The 16,103-nt window shown below is 36.8% G+C and overlaps 1 pseudogene; it reads right to left on the bottom strand.

Moving 5' to 3' along the window:
- Window positions 1-416: 416 nt before the first annotated feature.
- LOC104674242 overlaps window positions 417-16,103 on the bottom strand; it is a 33,387-nt pseudogene continuing 17,700 nt past the window's right edge.

Here is a 16,103-nt window from a genome sequence, read left to right as displayed (position 1 = left end):
TAAGTAAATGGAATAGACTTCTAAGGGAAGACGCAACAATAATGAGGCATATTATGGGGGAATCAGGCAGGAACAAAAGAGAATGAGTCCAGTTTGATGGGGAACAATCACTTGAGTGGGATTGTTCTACTCAGAGAGGAGAATGTGAACAAACTATTTGAACCCTACATTCAGATTGGGTCTCTGAAATCTAAAGCTATAGCCATGACCAGAGTCTATGCAAAATAACAAACCCAGAATTAACCTGAAGCCGTGTGTTGGGAGTAAATTCTTACGAGATTATGGATATATGCTTCATGGATCCACGAGCCTATTCCCTCAACAGCACCACCTTAGCCTTGAATGATGAACAAGATAAATAGAATGTTAGGCAGCTTATCTACATTGTCTCCTATGTCTGGCACACACATTTAAAGCTAGGAGCTTGCATACACTAAAGCTCCCACAGAACTTGGCATCACTTGATAGTCCTGGACTGCAAGCCTGACTGCAAAACACAGAAAAACTAAAAAATAAGTTTAAATCCCTAACATCTAGAAGGCCTGTATAAAAGGAGGCTATTGTGGTCAACTTCCGTATTCGCCCCCTTTCCCCACCTTCCTCTCCCCGGCACATAGGCTGGTGCCTCGAGTCCTTGTCTGTGTAACAGCTACTTACCTTTGCATAATACCAGCATAAGCAGACATGAAATGAACAAGGTCAAAATCCCAAATGACCTACAGTTTAAGGTCATTCACTCAGACCACAGCAGGTAAACACCAAACTCACATGGCATAAAACAGGTCACTGCCAGTCTCTAAATTTAAAACCAAAACCAAATTGTACCACAAAATCTTAAATTCCTCCTATGGCTTAAACATTTTCATGGGCAATATACTTCTCAAATTTCATTTATCTTTGCAGTGTTCCTAACCAATGCACCAGATGTCTTGTATATACACGTGGTCCCAGGTATGTATCTCCCTGCTGTAGTTTCCTCTGGTTTTCAACTATTCTTTTAAACATGGCTCTTCTGATCTCCATCTCAGGAATTGTTTTTTATTCTTGAAAAAAGAGAGTTGAAACACTGGGCTATTTTGACAACTTATATAGGATCCTCAAATTCTAGAACTCCCATTGTTACAGTACTTTTCTAAATAAAGCCATAAATAAGTAAAGCCAAATATTAAGTATATAATTTGAAAGAAAATCATATAGAAAGAACACCTGTAATTCTATCATATAGAGATAATAGTCAATAACCCTGTATTTTCTTTAGAGAGGTATAGACACATTATGTACATGTGTGTATGTATATACATACATTTTATAAAACTATAGTAGTTGACAATAGCGTGTATTGACATTTTCCAGTTTTAAAATAAGAATATATTATTATGGTGTAAAATTTGTTAACAACCCGATGTTATTCATATGATATTGTCCCTTATTAGATATTTAGGTTGTTTCCTTTTTAAAACTATTATTATAAACAACTCTTTAACATTATTTTTAAATCAAGAGGACAGTTAGTTCCACCTGTAGATATTTTTTTCTACCCTCAAATTGTTAATTGTATTATATTGAATAACCAATCCATCATATATGCACTGATTTGAAATATCTTTATCATGTACTAAATTCATATTTGTGTCTGGAATTTTTATCAGATTAGTGGTGCAATAAATTCATAGTCACTGATTTCAGCCAAGTCCTTATTACTTATTTGTATATCTTCATGCTTGGCTTCCACTTTTATTCTCCTCAGGCATTAGTTTGGAACTTCACTATAGTCAATGCTCCCTTTTAATCTTGGTGCTAGTCTCTTAACTTTGTCATCAGTAAGATAAAGGCCACAAGTGGGGGCTATGACAATGGAAATTTATGCTGTCACAGTTCTAGGGGTTAGAAGTTTGAAATCAAGGCATGAGCAGGGCCATGCTCCTTCTAAACCCTGTAGAGGAGAATTCTGTCTTGCCTCTTCCTAGCTTCTGGAAGCTCTTGGCAATACATGGTGATTCTTTAGCTTGCAAATGCAGCACTCCAATCTCTGCCTCAGTTGTCATGGCCATCATCCCTCATGTGCCTTCACATTGTCTTCCTTGTGTGTGTGTGTGTGTGTGTGTCCAAATTTCCCTCTTTTATAAAGATTGCAGTTGTATTGGATTAGGGGCCCACCATAGTCCAGTATGATATCATCTTCACTAATTACATCTGAAACAGCCTTATTTCTGAATAAGGTCACATTCTGAGGGAGTGGGGTTAGGATTTGAACATATATTTTGGGGGAACACAATTCAACCCATAGAAATCTCTCCTCCAACCGCACACCACCCACATTCGCTCTCATTTCACTCTCCTCTTGTATGGAAGGATGATGGCGTCTTTCTGTTCAGGTTAATTTCATGTTTTTGTTCTTTATTCCAACAGCTTCTATGTGTTCTGAGACTTTGCTCTATCAACCAAACACTCTTTTTGGCATTTTCATCTTCTGCCTTTCCATTAAAAACTCCCCTGCGTTCCGACAACACATCGCTCTCATGTCCCTTTCTTATCCCTCTCCTATTCAAGATACGAAGTTATCCCTTCCTTGAACTTGAACCCCGCTTTAGTCATAATTACACCTTTCTCTCATTCTTTATATATTAGGTCTCTTCACTTCTATCAAGGGCATTAACTGCTTAGGGTTTTCATAAAGAATTGCTACTGTTGTCTTTTGACATGAATCATTGCATGTAGAGGACAATTAAAGAAAATCAAGACTGAGTTAAGATGTAAATATTGATTCATTTTGATTTGATTTTTATATATGGTGAGACATAGAGTCTAGTTTTATTCTTCTATGTATGGTTATCCAGTTTTCTCAGCATCATTTATAGAAGAAACTGCTTTCTCCTTATTGTATTTTCTTGGTATTTTCATCCAAAATGGGTTGGCTGTAAGTGTGTAGATTGGTATCTGGGCTCTCTCTTCTGTTCCATTGTTTTTATGCAGTACCAGCTGATTTGTTGTCAGGTAGCATAATGCCTCCAGTTTTGTTCTTTTTGTTCAAAATTTCTTTGGCTATTTGGGGTCTTTTGGGGTTTCATATTAATTTTAGTACTTTTTTTCTATTTCTGTGAGGAATGTCACTGGTATTTTCACAGGGATTACACTGAATCTGTAAATTGCTTTGGGTAGTACGGTCATTTTAACAATATCGATTCTTCCAATCCATGGGCATAGAATATACTTTTATTTAAAAATAAAGATACTACTAGACAAAAAAGCTGTAAAGCTACTAGAACAAAACACTGGAGAAATGCTCCAGTACATTGATCTGGGCAAAGATATTTTGAGTAAGCCTCAAAAGCACAGGAAATAAAATTAAAACTAGATAAATGGGATTACATAAAGCTGAAAAGCTTCTGCACAACAAAGAAAACAATCAAAAATTGCATAGACAACCTACAGAATGAGAGAAAATATTTGGAAACTATCCATCTGACAAGGAATTAATAATCAGAATATATAAAGAACTCAAACAAGTCAGTAGTAAAAAACCAAATAATTGATTAAAAAATGGGCAAATGATCGAACTGACATTTCTCAAAAGAAGACATACCAATGGTTAACCGATATATGAAGAAATATTTGGTCACCACCACTAATTATCAGAGAACTGCAAATCAAAACCACGATGAGATATCATCTCACTCCAGTTAGAATGACTTTTACAAAAAAGACAGAGAATAACAGATGCTGGTGAGAATGTAGAGAAAGGGGAACCCTTGTACACCATTAGTGGGAATGTTAATTAGTACCTTCTTTTTTTGAAAAGACACCTGCACTTATATGTTTCTTGCAGCACTATTCACAATAGCAAAGTCATGGAATCAACCTAAATGTCCATCAATGGTAGACTGGGTAAAGAAAATGTGGTATGTATATACCATGGAATATTACACAGCCGCCAAAATGAAATTATGTCCTTTGTAGCAACATAGATGCAGCTGGAGGCCATCATATTTTAAAAACATAACTAGTGAGATGGCTGCTGATGCTGTGAAAAGTGCTGCTATGATTATCATACTGATTCCAACAGGAACAGTTTGGTTGAGACCAGTAAGGGTCGAAATTCAACCACAATTGCCCCAGTTATGAAATCCTACAGCCTGGAGTGCATGTACAGCAAACTAACAAATATAGACGAAGAAGAATACAAAGAATCTGAACGAACTGTCACTCCTGAAAGTTCCATAAAGTGGTCTGTACCAACAGACAAATGAACAAGGAGTAAAAAGCAAGAACCACGGGATACTCAATTCAAAATCAACCACTCTTGCAAAATCAACACAAAACCAAGACAAGCATCTGAAGATATTTAGAAACAGTGTTACAGCATGGAACATCCAGAAGTAGTATATAAGCTTTACTGTCTTTTGGAACTCTATAGGAATGTCACAGAAAAATCCTGATAGAAACAAAGTTCTATAGGAAAATTGCTAAGAAGTGGCCAATTATTTTTTCTACCATGTTGAGTGAAGTTTTGCATTTCTCATTCCCGATGATCTCGTTCCCGATGATCTTTTCTTTCTACTTCTTCTTGGTGTTTAAGAAGTTCAGCTTGGGCCAACACAAGTTATTTTTTGCAATCAGTGTATAAACTGGATGTTTCTCTGTTGGTTTCACTATTGCTGGTTGTATATTGGGTACATTAGGCATCCTCACACTGCCTAGTGGAGGTCTGAAGGGATTGTTGAGATCTGGTCCAAAAGAAAGGAAATGAATATGTCCAAGAGATGTCTGCACCCCCATGTTTACTACAGCACTATTTACAATACCCAAAATATAGAATAAACCTAAATGCCCATCAATGGATAAATGAATAAGTAAAATGTAGTATATACACAATATTATCCAGCCGTAAAAAGAATAAAATCCTGCTATTTGCAGCAGCATGAATGGAAGTGAAGGACATTATGTTAAATGAAATACACCAAGCACAGAAAGACAAATATAGGATGTTCCCACTCACATGTGTGAGCTAAAAAGGTGGAGCTCATGAAGATAGATTTCCAGAGGCCAGGAAGGGTGGGAAAGGAGGGAATAAAGAGAGATTATTAATGGGTACAATTATACAGCTACTAATAGATAAAAGAAATAAGACCTGGTGTTTGATAGATCAGTAGGGTGACTATAGTTAACATTAGTCTGTTAAACATTTCAAAATAGCTAGAAGAGAATAATCTGAATGTTTCTAGCATAAAGAAAAGTTAAACATTTAATGTGATGGATATCCTAATTACCCTGAGTTGATTATATGTATGTATCAGATTATCACATGTACCCTGAAAATATGTACATCAATTATGTCTCAATAAAAATAATTTTAAAAAATATGTAAATGTTGGATAGTTGGCTCAAATCCTTCCTGAGTATCCAATATTTTCCCCCATGAACCTGACAGTGTTAGGTTAATATTCATGAATCGGGAGAATCATGATGGTGTGCCCTGGATGCTTGGAATGTCCTTAAATTGTGGTAACAGAGAATTTTAGATATATTACATTATAAAAAATTATTTTGTCACACTAACCTTAAACTAACAAAGATTTGAGAACTGGATTAAGTTATCTTTCTATTCCCAGGACCTAGCAGAGTTTGGAACCTATTAGGTGACCAATAAATATTTTCTGATGAACGGGATCATGGATAAGCAAATGATGTCTATTCTGAGATAGCTGGTGTTACAAGATGGTTTGTCCATATACAGATCTGTTTTACACATTCATTTCATTAATGCAGTACTTTAACCAGGAAATGGGCCATTCAAGGTAAAGGTTACATAATACAAAAGAAAATGGAATTTTCCAACCAGATATTCTGTGAAGCATTGTTCATATATTATAGGAGGTAAAAATAAATTACTTTTAAAAAAAGTGCTTGTGTGCAAATGAGTTTGGGAAGGACTGAGCTTTTTTGCCTCTTATTTATTTAGGTCTTTCACATCTTTATTATTTTATTAATATTATTTTTAAATTGATAGATAAAATGGTATATATTTATGGTGTACAATATACACATGTTGTGGAATGACTAAATCTAGCCAGGAAGGTTTTTCTTTCAGTGCAGAAATTCTTAGAACTCACAAATTATTTAGATTTGCATTTGGCTGCATGTGACAGAAATCTGATTGCATAGATATAAACAAGTAGGAGTTTATTTTTCTTATGTAGAAAAATAAATGCAGACACAGGCATCCAGAGTGGAACGTCAGTTCCAGGATGCCTCCGGTGTGCAGTCTCCTTTCTGAATTCTCCTGCAGCCTCCCTGGAATAGTGTGGGCCTTTCTTTCTCATGCTCACACAGTGGCTGCTGTACTTCTAGGCAGGAAACACAGGAAAGACTCAGGGGCAGAAGGTGGAAAACAGGAAATATGTCCCTTTATTTCTGGAAAGAAATATATTTTTCTCAGTTGTCCACTTAGTTACCTTGTGCTTATGTCTCACTGCCAGGAAATAATAGGTCATGTAGCTATCCCTAGCTGTAAGTGAGTCTGGAATAAGGAGTATTTTTAATTGATGCATTGCTGCCCTAAAGCAAAATCAAGGATCTGTTAGTTAAGAGAGGAAGAGGGAATGGGTATTGGTCTGGCAACCAACAGTGCATAAAACTAAGGTGTATTGTGACTTCCCAAAAGGGGGAATATAGTCATATGTGTTATTTCTTCACTCTGTTTTTCAAGATTTCCTTTGAGAAGGCTTTACAGGTATTCTGGCAAGAACATAATTAACATCATGACCGGAAGGTAGCCTGTCACTGATTTTAATCTTCCCAGCATATAATTCTGTCCTCTCTTAGGTAAATAATCAGAGACAATAGGTTTTTTCATACTGCATTTCTGAAGAAAATGGGCCTTACATTTCTTAGGTTACAATACTCTAGGCAGGTCTCGGTCAACTGATAAGGATGCTGCCGTATCAGGGAAAGATCTCAAGCAGGAACACATAAGGATCTATTTAAAGCAAACAAACAAACCCTAAGTAGAGCTAATCTCTGCTCTGTCCGACTCTTAATTCTCACAGTGAACGACATATACTGGAAAAATTATCCACCAAGATAGTTTTTGTTTAACTGAGGTGGATTGATGGTAGTAATGGTCTTGATTTGTTTACTCCTTCCATTAGAGACACTGAGTCTATACTAGCCTCGGCATAGATCCTGTGTGGAACCAACAGTGTGCCGGTTCTGAGTCCAGGTCTTTAGAGGCCCTGTGTGTGTCTTCTTGTTGCCTCTTGCTCCTCTCCCTTTGCCATGAGAATAAGGATGGATGAACCTGCTGGTGAGCAGCCATGTGGAATACAGCAAGATGGCATAGGCTTGTGAGCAAGTTCATCCAGGATTGACTATTTAATTACCCTACAGCTAGCAATAGACACACAAGTAAGTCTTGATGAGCTCAGCTTCCATCAACAAAATGCTTAGTCAACCTAAACACTTGTGAGTAACAAAAGTTTATTGCTATATGCCAGGGAGATTTTGTGTTTTCTGTCATGGTTGTTACATGGCATTACTGTGGTAACAGATAACTGATACACTAATCCAGCTGAGAAGGGATGGTGAACAAGTTGTGAATAAATTGGAGTGTCTGGAACACTATTACTTACCTAAAAGCCCCTGCTATTGTGTCTCTTCTCTGCATTTCTTGCCTCAACTTGTTTTGAAAATTGCATCCTAACTTGTATATGAATCTCCTGAATATCTTTGCTCTTTATTTAGTATTATCTTTACTACATCTTTTGAATGTTGTAGGCAACATTACTCTTTTAAAAATAACTTTTATTTTAAAAAATGAATATTTTAAAATCATATAGTAAGTACTTCTGTCCCACCACACAGAATGAGTAGTTCTTAACATTTTGTTACATTTGCTTCAAGTCTCCTGTTTTATGACAGCATACTCCTACATGTAAAGTTGTGACCCTCTGATCTCCCAACTCCCCGATCTCATAACCCCTCTCATTCCTGGGGTCAGCCATTTGACAGATTTAGTGTAAATCCTGCCAATACTTTATAAAAATATATTAAAATACTATGTTTATAAACAGTTATTTTAAAATGTAGGTTTTATTATTATTTGGGTATGGTGAGGCCAACAGATCAGGACCCAAATGCCATTGAAAGATAGTTTATTACAGTCCCCAACGGGAAGGCTATACCTCACCATGCAGGGGCCACAAGGGGAAGCACCAAGGTCAGTCAGGAGTCAGAGAGAGCTGGGGGAAATCACTGGCAAAGTCTTTATTGTGGGTTCTGCAGAAACAGGTGAGGCAGGATAAATGGGCTTAACATTGGCTAATTTGAATAATTTCAGCTGGCTCAAGGGTATAGGGGTTGTCTCTAGTTGTCTGGTAGGCCCTGGGGTGATTAGGGCAGGGGAATGGTGGCCCTAAGTGAAAGAGCCCTATGGGTGCTATATAAAGGAGGTGGTGGTGGGGTGGTCTGGGCTCTGGATTGGTTGGTTTGCATATGAAAAGTACACTCACAGGAAAGTCTTTTACTGTCTCTAGCAACTAGCTAGCCCTGGGAAGGCCAGTTTCTTCAGGGTCAGCAAAGCTCCCACCATGTCAAAGCATTAGAAACATAGAAAATAAAAAAACAGGATTACTACAACGTTGCATATCTATAAATAAGGTATTACATTCCATGCATTTTAATAGACTGTTTTTAGAGAAGTTTTAGACTCACAGAAAACTGAGTGGTAGGTACAGAGACTTCCCATATATCCCCTGTCCTATACATGTGCATCACCTCCCACATCATCAACATCCCCTATCAGAGTGGTATGTTTGTTAAAATTGGTGAACCTACATTGACACATCATTATCTTCCAAAGTGTGTAGTTGACATTAGAGTTCCCTCTTGGTATTGTACATTCCACGGGTTTGAGCAAATATATCATGATGTTTCCACCATTGTAGTATCATACAGAATAGTTGCACTTTCCTAAAACTCCTCTGTGCTCTGCCTATTCATCTCTCCTTCTCCTCCTCAATCCCCTAACAACCACTGATCTCTTTATTGTCTCTGGAATTTTCTCTTTTCCAGAACGTCATGTAGTAGGAATCATACAATATATACCGTTTTCACGTAGACTTTTTTCACTTAGTAATTTGCTTTTAAGATTCCTCTGTCATTTATTTGTTTATTTATTTTGAGACAGAGTCTCGCTCTGTCACCCAGGCTGGAGTGCAGTGGCGCGATCGTGGCTCACTGCAAGCTCCACCTCCCGGGTTCACGCCATTCTCCTGGCTCAGCCTCCCGAGTTGCTGGGACTACAGGCGCCTGCCACTATGCCCGGCTACTTTTTTGTATTTTTAGTAGAGATGGGGTTTCACCGTGTTAGCCAGGATGGTCTTGATCTCCTGACCCCGCTATCCATCTGCCTCTGCCTCCCAAAGTGCTGGGATTACAGGCATGAGCCACCACGCCCGGCCTAAGATTCCTCTGTCTTTTCATGGCTTGATAACTTGTTTTCTTTTGGTGCAGAATAATATTTCGTTGTCTGGATATACCATCTTTTTATCTATTCACCTTTTTGTTTTAATTTTTATTTATTTATTTATTTTTGAGACGGAGTCTTGCTCTGTCGCCCAGGCTGGAGTGCAGTGGCCGGATCTCAGCTCACTGCAAGCTCCCCCTCCCAGGTTCACACCATTCTCCTGCCTCAGCCTCCCGAGTAGCTGGGACTACAGGCGCCTGCCACCTTGCCCGGCTAGTTTTTTTGTATTTTTCAGTAGAGATGGGGTTTCACCGTGTTAGCCAGGATGGTCTTGATCTCCTGACCTCATGATCCGCCCGTCTCGGCCTCCCAAAGTGCTGGGATTACAGGCTTGAGCCACCGCGCCTGGCCCCATTCACCTTTTTAAAAACCTCTTGATTGCTTCCAAGATTTGGCAATGATGAATAAAGCTTCAATAAACATTTGTGTGCAGGTTTTTGCGTGGTGGTAAGTTTTCAGCTTCTTTGGACAAGCACTAAGGAGTGTTATTATTGATTGTCTAACAACCATATACTTAATTTTGTTAGAAACCACCAGACTGCTTTCCAAAGTAGCTGTACCGTTTTATATTCCCACTAACAGCGAAGGAGAGCTCCTGTTGATCCATATCCTCTCCAGCCTTTGTTGTTGTCAGTGTTCTATAGTTTTGACATTTGAATAGGTGTGTAGTGGTATTTTATTGTTGTTGTAATTTGCATTTCCCTGGTGACATGGGATGTAAAGCATCTTTTCAGATGCTATTTAGCATCTGTATATTTTCTTTAGTGAGGTGTCTGTTAAGGTCTTTGGTCCATTTTTAATTTAGTAGTTTCTTTTCTTTCTTATTGTTGAATTTTTTGAGTCCTTTGTGTTTTTTGGTTAAGTCTTATCAGATGTGTCTTTTGCAAATATTTCTCCCAGTCTGTGGCTTGTCTTCTTATTCTCTTAAAGTTGTCTTTTGCAGAGCAAACGTTTTTAATTTTAATGAGGTCTGGCTTATTAATCATTTATTTCATGAATTATGCCTTCAGTACAATACAATAAAAAGTTATTGCCATACCCAACGTCATCATCTCCTATATTGTCTTCTAAGAGTTTTATAATTTTGTACTTTACATTTAGGTCTATGATGCATTTAGAGTTAATTTTTGTAAAGGGTGTAAGGTCTGTGTCTAGATTCACTTTTTTTCTTTTTGCGTGTGGATGTCCAATTGTTTCAGCACCATTTGTTGAAAATGACTCTTCGCTCCATTGTATTGCCTTTACTCTTTTGTCAAAGATTAGTTGACTATATTTATATGTGCCTATTTCTGGACTCTCTATTTTTTCCCATTGATTTATTTGTCTAGCCTTTAGCCAGTACTAAACTGTCTTGATTACTTTAGCTTCATAGTAAGCTTTGAGGTTGGGTAGCGTCAGTCCTCCCACTTTGTTCTCGCATTGTGTGCATTTTAAAATCTTATATACCTTTCTTTTTCCTTTTGTTTAATTCCAAGTTAAAAGCAGTATGCTTTTTAAACAAATTTTTAATTTCCGTAGGTTTTTAGGGAAACAAGGGGTATTTGGAACATACAATGTTTGGGTTTCCATTCCTGGAGTTACTTCACTTAGAATAATAGTCTCCAATCCCAACAAGATTGCTGTGAATGCCACTAATTCATTCATTTTTATGGCTCAGTAGAATTCTATCATATATATTTATCACAGTTTCTTTGTTCACTTGTTGATTGATGGGCATTTTGGTTAGTTCCACAGTTTTGCAATTGCAAATTGTGCTGCTATAAACATACATGCACAAGTGTCTTTCACATAATGACTCTTTTCCCTCTGGGAGATACTCAGTAGTGGAATTGCTGGATCAAATGGTAGTTCTACTTATAATTCTTTTAAAGAATCTTCACACTGTTTTCTATAGCAGTTGTACTGGTTTATATTCCCACCAGCAGTGTAGAAATGTTCCCTTTTCAATGCATCCATGCCAACATCCATTATTTTTTTATTTTTGAATTATGGCTATTCTTGTAGGAGTAAGTTGGTATTGCATTGTGGTTTTAATTTGCATTTCCCTGATCATTAGTGATGTTGAGCATTTTTTATGTGCTTGTTGGTCATTTGTGTATCTTCTTCTGAGAATTGTCTATTCATGTCCTTAACCCACTATTTGAGGGATTTTTTTTTCTTGCTGATTTGTTAGAGTTCCTTGTAGATTCTGGATATTAGTCTTTTGTTGGATGTGTAGATTGTGAAGATTTCTTCCACTCTGTGGGTTGTCTGTTCATTCTGCTGACTGTTCCTTTTGCCATGCAAAAGCTCTTCAGTTTAATTAAGTCCCAGCTAGTCCCATCTATTTATCCTTGTTTTCATTTCATTTGCTTTTGGTTTCTTGGTCATAAAATTCTTGCCTAAGCCAATCTCTATAAGAGTTTTTCCAATGTCATCTTCTAGAATTTTTATAGTTTCAGGTCTTAGATTTAAGTCCTTAATCCATCTTAAGTTGATTTTTATATGAGGTGAGAGATGAGGATCCAGTTTCATTCTCCTACATGTGGCTTGCCAATTATACCAGCACCATTGGTTGAATAGGGTGTTCTTTCCCCACTTTATGTTTTTGTTTGCTTTGTCAAAGATCAGTTGGCTGTAAGTATTTGGCTTTATTTCTGGGTTCTCTATTCTGTTCCATTGGTATATGGGCCTCTTTTTATACCAGTACCATGCTGTTATAGTGACTATGGCCTTATAGTATAGTCTGAAATCAGGTACTGTGATGCCTCCAGATTTGTTCTTTTTGCTTAGTCTTGCTTTGGCTATGAGGGATCTGTTTGGTTTCACATACATTTTAGGATTGTTTTTTCTAGTTCTGTGATGAATGATGGTGGTATTTTCATGAGAATTGCCTGAATTTGTAGATGACTTTTGGCAGTATGGCCATTTTCACAATATTGATTCATGAGCATGGGATGAGTTTCCATTTTGTTGTGTCCTCTATGATTCTTTCAGTAGTTTTTTGTAGTTTTCCTTGTATAGATCTTTCATGTCCTTGGTTAGGTATATTCCTAAGTATTTATTTTATTTTTGCAGCTATTGTAAAAGGAGTTGAGTTCTTGATTTGATTCTCAGCTTTGTTGCTGTTGATGTATAGGAGAGCTACTGATTTGTGTACATTAATTTGGTATCCTGAAACTTTGCTGAATTCTTTTATTCTAGCAGTTTTTTGAATGAATCTTTAGGGTTTTCTAGGTATACAATCAAATCAACAGCAAACAGTGACAGTTTGACTTCCTCTTTACTGATTTGGCTGCCCTTTATTCCTTCCTCTTGTCTAATTGCTCTGGCTAGGTCTTCCAGTACCATATTGAATAGAAGTGGTGAGAGTGGGCATCCTTGTCTTGTTTCAGTTCTCAGAGGGAATGCTATCAGTGTTTCCTCATTCAGTATTATGTTGGCTGTGGGTTTGTCATAGATAGCTTTTACTATATTGATATATGCCTCTTGTATGCCGATTTTGCTGAAATTTTTAATCATAAGAGATGCTGGATTTTGTCAAATGCTTTTTCTGTATTTATTGAGATGATCATGTGATTTTTGTTTTTAGTTTTGTTTATGTGGTGTATCACATTTAGTGACTTGCATATGTTAAACCATCCCTGCATCCCTGTTGCAAAACCCATTTGATCACGGTGGTTTATCTTTTTGATATGTTGCTGGATTCAGTTAGCTAGTATTTTTTAAAGAATTTTTGCATGTATGTTCATCAGGGATATTGTTTCTGTAGTTTTCTTTTTTGGTTTTGTCTTTTCCTGGTTTTGGTATTAGGGTGATACTGGCTTCATAGAATGATCTGGGGAGGATTTCCTTTCTCTATCTTGCAGAATAGTGTCAATAGGATTGGTACCAATTCTTCTTTGAATGTCTGATAGAATTCAGTGGTGAATTCATCTGGTCCTGGACTTTTTTTTGTTGGTAATTTTTTTTATTACAATTTCAAACTCACTGCTTGTTATTGGTCTGTTCAGGGTATCTAATTCTTCCTGATTTAAGCTAGAAGTGTTGTAAGTTTTCAGGAATTTATTCATCTCTTCCAGGTTTTCTAGTATATGCATGTATAGGTGTTCATGGTAACCTTGAATGATCTTTTGTATATCTGTGGCTTCAGTTTTAATATCTTCCCTTTTGTTTCTAATTGAGCTTATTTGGATTTTCTCTCTTCTTGATTAATCTTGCTAATGATCTATCAGTTTTTTATCTTTTCAAAGAATCAGCGTTTTGTTTCATTTATCTTTTGTATTTTGTTTGTTTGTTTGTTTCAATTTCACTTAGTTCTGCTCTGATCTTCGTTATTTCTTTTTTTCTGGTGGGTTTGGGTTTGGTTGGTTCTTGTTTCTCTAGTTCCTTGAGATGTGACCTTAGATTGTCTATTTGTGCCCTTTCTGAGTTTTTAATGCAGGCATTTAGGGCTAGGAACTTTCCTCTTAGCACCACCTTTGCTGTATCCCAGAGGTTTACATAGGTTGTGCCACTATTGATGTTCAGTTTGAAGAATTTTTAAATTTCCATCTTGATTTCATTGTTGATGCAGTGATCATTCAAGAGCAGGTTATTTAATTTCCATATATTTACATGGTTTTGAAGGTTCCTTTGGAGTTGATTTCCAGTTTTATTCTACTGTGGTCTGAGAGTACTTAATGTAGTTTCAATTTTTGAAAAATTTATTGAGGCTTGTTTTGTGGCCTATCATATGGTCTATCTTGGAGAAAGTTCCTTGTGTTGATGATAGAATGTATATTCTGTGGTTGTTGTGTAAAATATTCTGTAAATATCTATTAAGTCCATTTGTTCCAGGGTACACTTTAAATCCATTGTTTCTTTACTGACTTTCTGTCTTGATGACCTATTTAGTGCTGTCAGTGCAGTATTAAAGTCCCCCACTATTATTGTGTTGGTGTCTGTCTCATTTCTTAGGTCTAGTAGTAATTGTTTTATAAATTGGGGATCTCCAGTGTTAGGTGCATATATATTTAGGATTGTGATATTTTCCTGTTGGACAAGGTCTTTTATTATATAATGTCCCTCTTTGTTCTTTTTAACTGCTGTTGCTTTAAGGTTTGTTTTGTCTGATGTAAGAATAGCTACTCTTGCTTGCTTTTGGTGTCCATTTGCATGGAATGTCTTTTTCCACTCTTTTACCTTAAGTTTATTTGAGTCCTTATGTGTCTCTTGAATGCAGCAGACAGTTTGGTTGGTGAATTCTTATACATTTTGCCATTCTGTATGTTTTAAGTGGAACATTTAGGCTATTTACATTCAACATTAGTATCGAGATGTGAGGCACTATTCCATTCATCATGTTATTTGTGGCCTGTATACCTTAGTTTTCTTTTTTTTTTTAATGTATTTTTGTTTTGTAGGTTCTGTGAGATTTATGCTTCAAAGAAGTTCTGTTTTGATGTGTTTCCAGGATTTGTTTCAAGATTTAGAGCTCCTTTTAGCAGTTCTTGTAGTGATGCCTTGGTAGTAGCAAATTCTCTCAGCATTTGTTTGTCTGAAAAAGACTGTTATCTTTCCTTCATTTACGAAGCTTAGTTTCACTGAATACAAAATTGTTGGCTCATAATTGTTTTGTTTAAGGAGGCTAAAGATAGGTCCTCAATCTAGCTTGTAGGGTTTCTGCTGAGACATCTGCTGTTAATCTGATAGGCTTTCCTTGGTTACCTGATGCTGTTGCCTCACAGCTCTTAATATTATTTCCTTTGTCTTAACGTTAGATAACCTGATGACAATCTACCTAGGTGATGATTTTTTTGTGGTGAATTTCCTAGGTGTTCTTTGAGCCTCTTGTTTTTGGATGTCTAAATCTCTAGCTAGGCTGGGGAAATTTTCCTTGATTAATCCCCCAAAGATGTTTTTCAACCTTTTAGATTCCTCTTCTTCTTCAGGAATGCCAGTTATTCTTAGGTTTGGTCATTTAACATAGTCCTAAACTTCTTGGAGGCTTTGTTCATTTGTCTTATTCTTTTTTCTTGACTTTGTTGGATTGAGTTAATTCAAAAACCTTGTCTTTGAGCTCTGAAGCTTTCTTCTGCTTGTTCAATTCTATTGTTGAGACCTTTCAGAACATTTTGCATTTTTCTAAGAATGTCAATATTTCCTGAAGTTTTAATTGTTTTTTATTTATGTGATGTATTTCACTGAAGATTTCTTCCCTCATTTCTTGTATCATTTTTTGATTTCCTTAAATTAGACTTTACCTTTCTCTGGTGCCTCCTTGATTAGTTTAATAACTGACCTTCTAGATTCTTTTTCAGGTAAATCAGGGATTTCTCCTTAGTTTGGATCCAGTGCTGGTGAGCTAGTGTGATTTTTTTTAGGGGGCTGCTAAAGAACCTTGTTTTGTCATGTTACCAGAATTGTTTTTGTGGTTTCTTCTCATTTGGGTAGGCTGTGTCAGAGGGAAGGTCTAGGGCACAAGGCTGCTGTTCTGATTCTTTTGTCCCATGAGTGTTCCCTTGATGTAGTACTCTCCTGGCTTTCCTAGGAATATGGCTTTCTGAGAGCTGAGCTGTAATGATTGTTATTTCTTTTCTGGATCTAGTTACCCAGCAGG

The sequence above is a fragment of the Rhinopithecus roxellana genome, chromosome 8 (assembly GCF_007565055.1).
Source record: "Rhinopithecus roxellana isolate Shanxi Qingling chromosome 8, ASM756505v1, whole genome shotgun sequence".
NCBI lineage: Eukaryota > Metazoa > Chordata > Mammalia > Primates > Cercopithecidae > Rhinopithecus > Rhinopithecus roxellana.
Note: the sequence above shows the minus strand (reverse complement) of the source record. Positions and strands in the feature narration are given on the sequence as shown.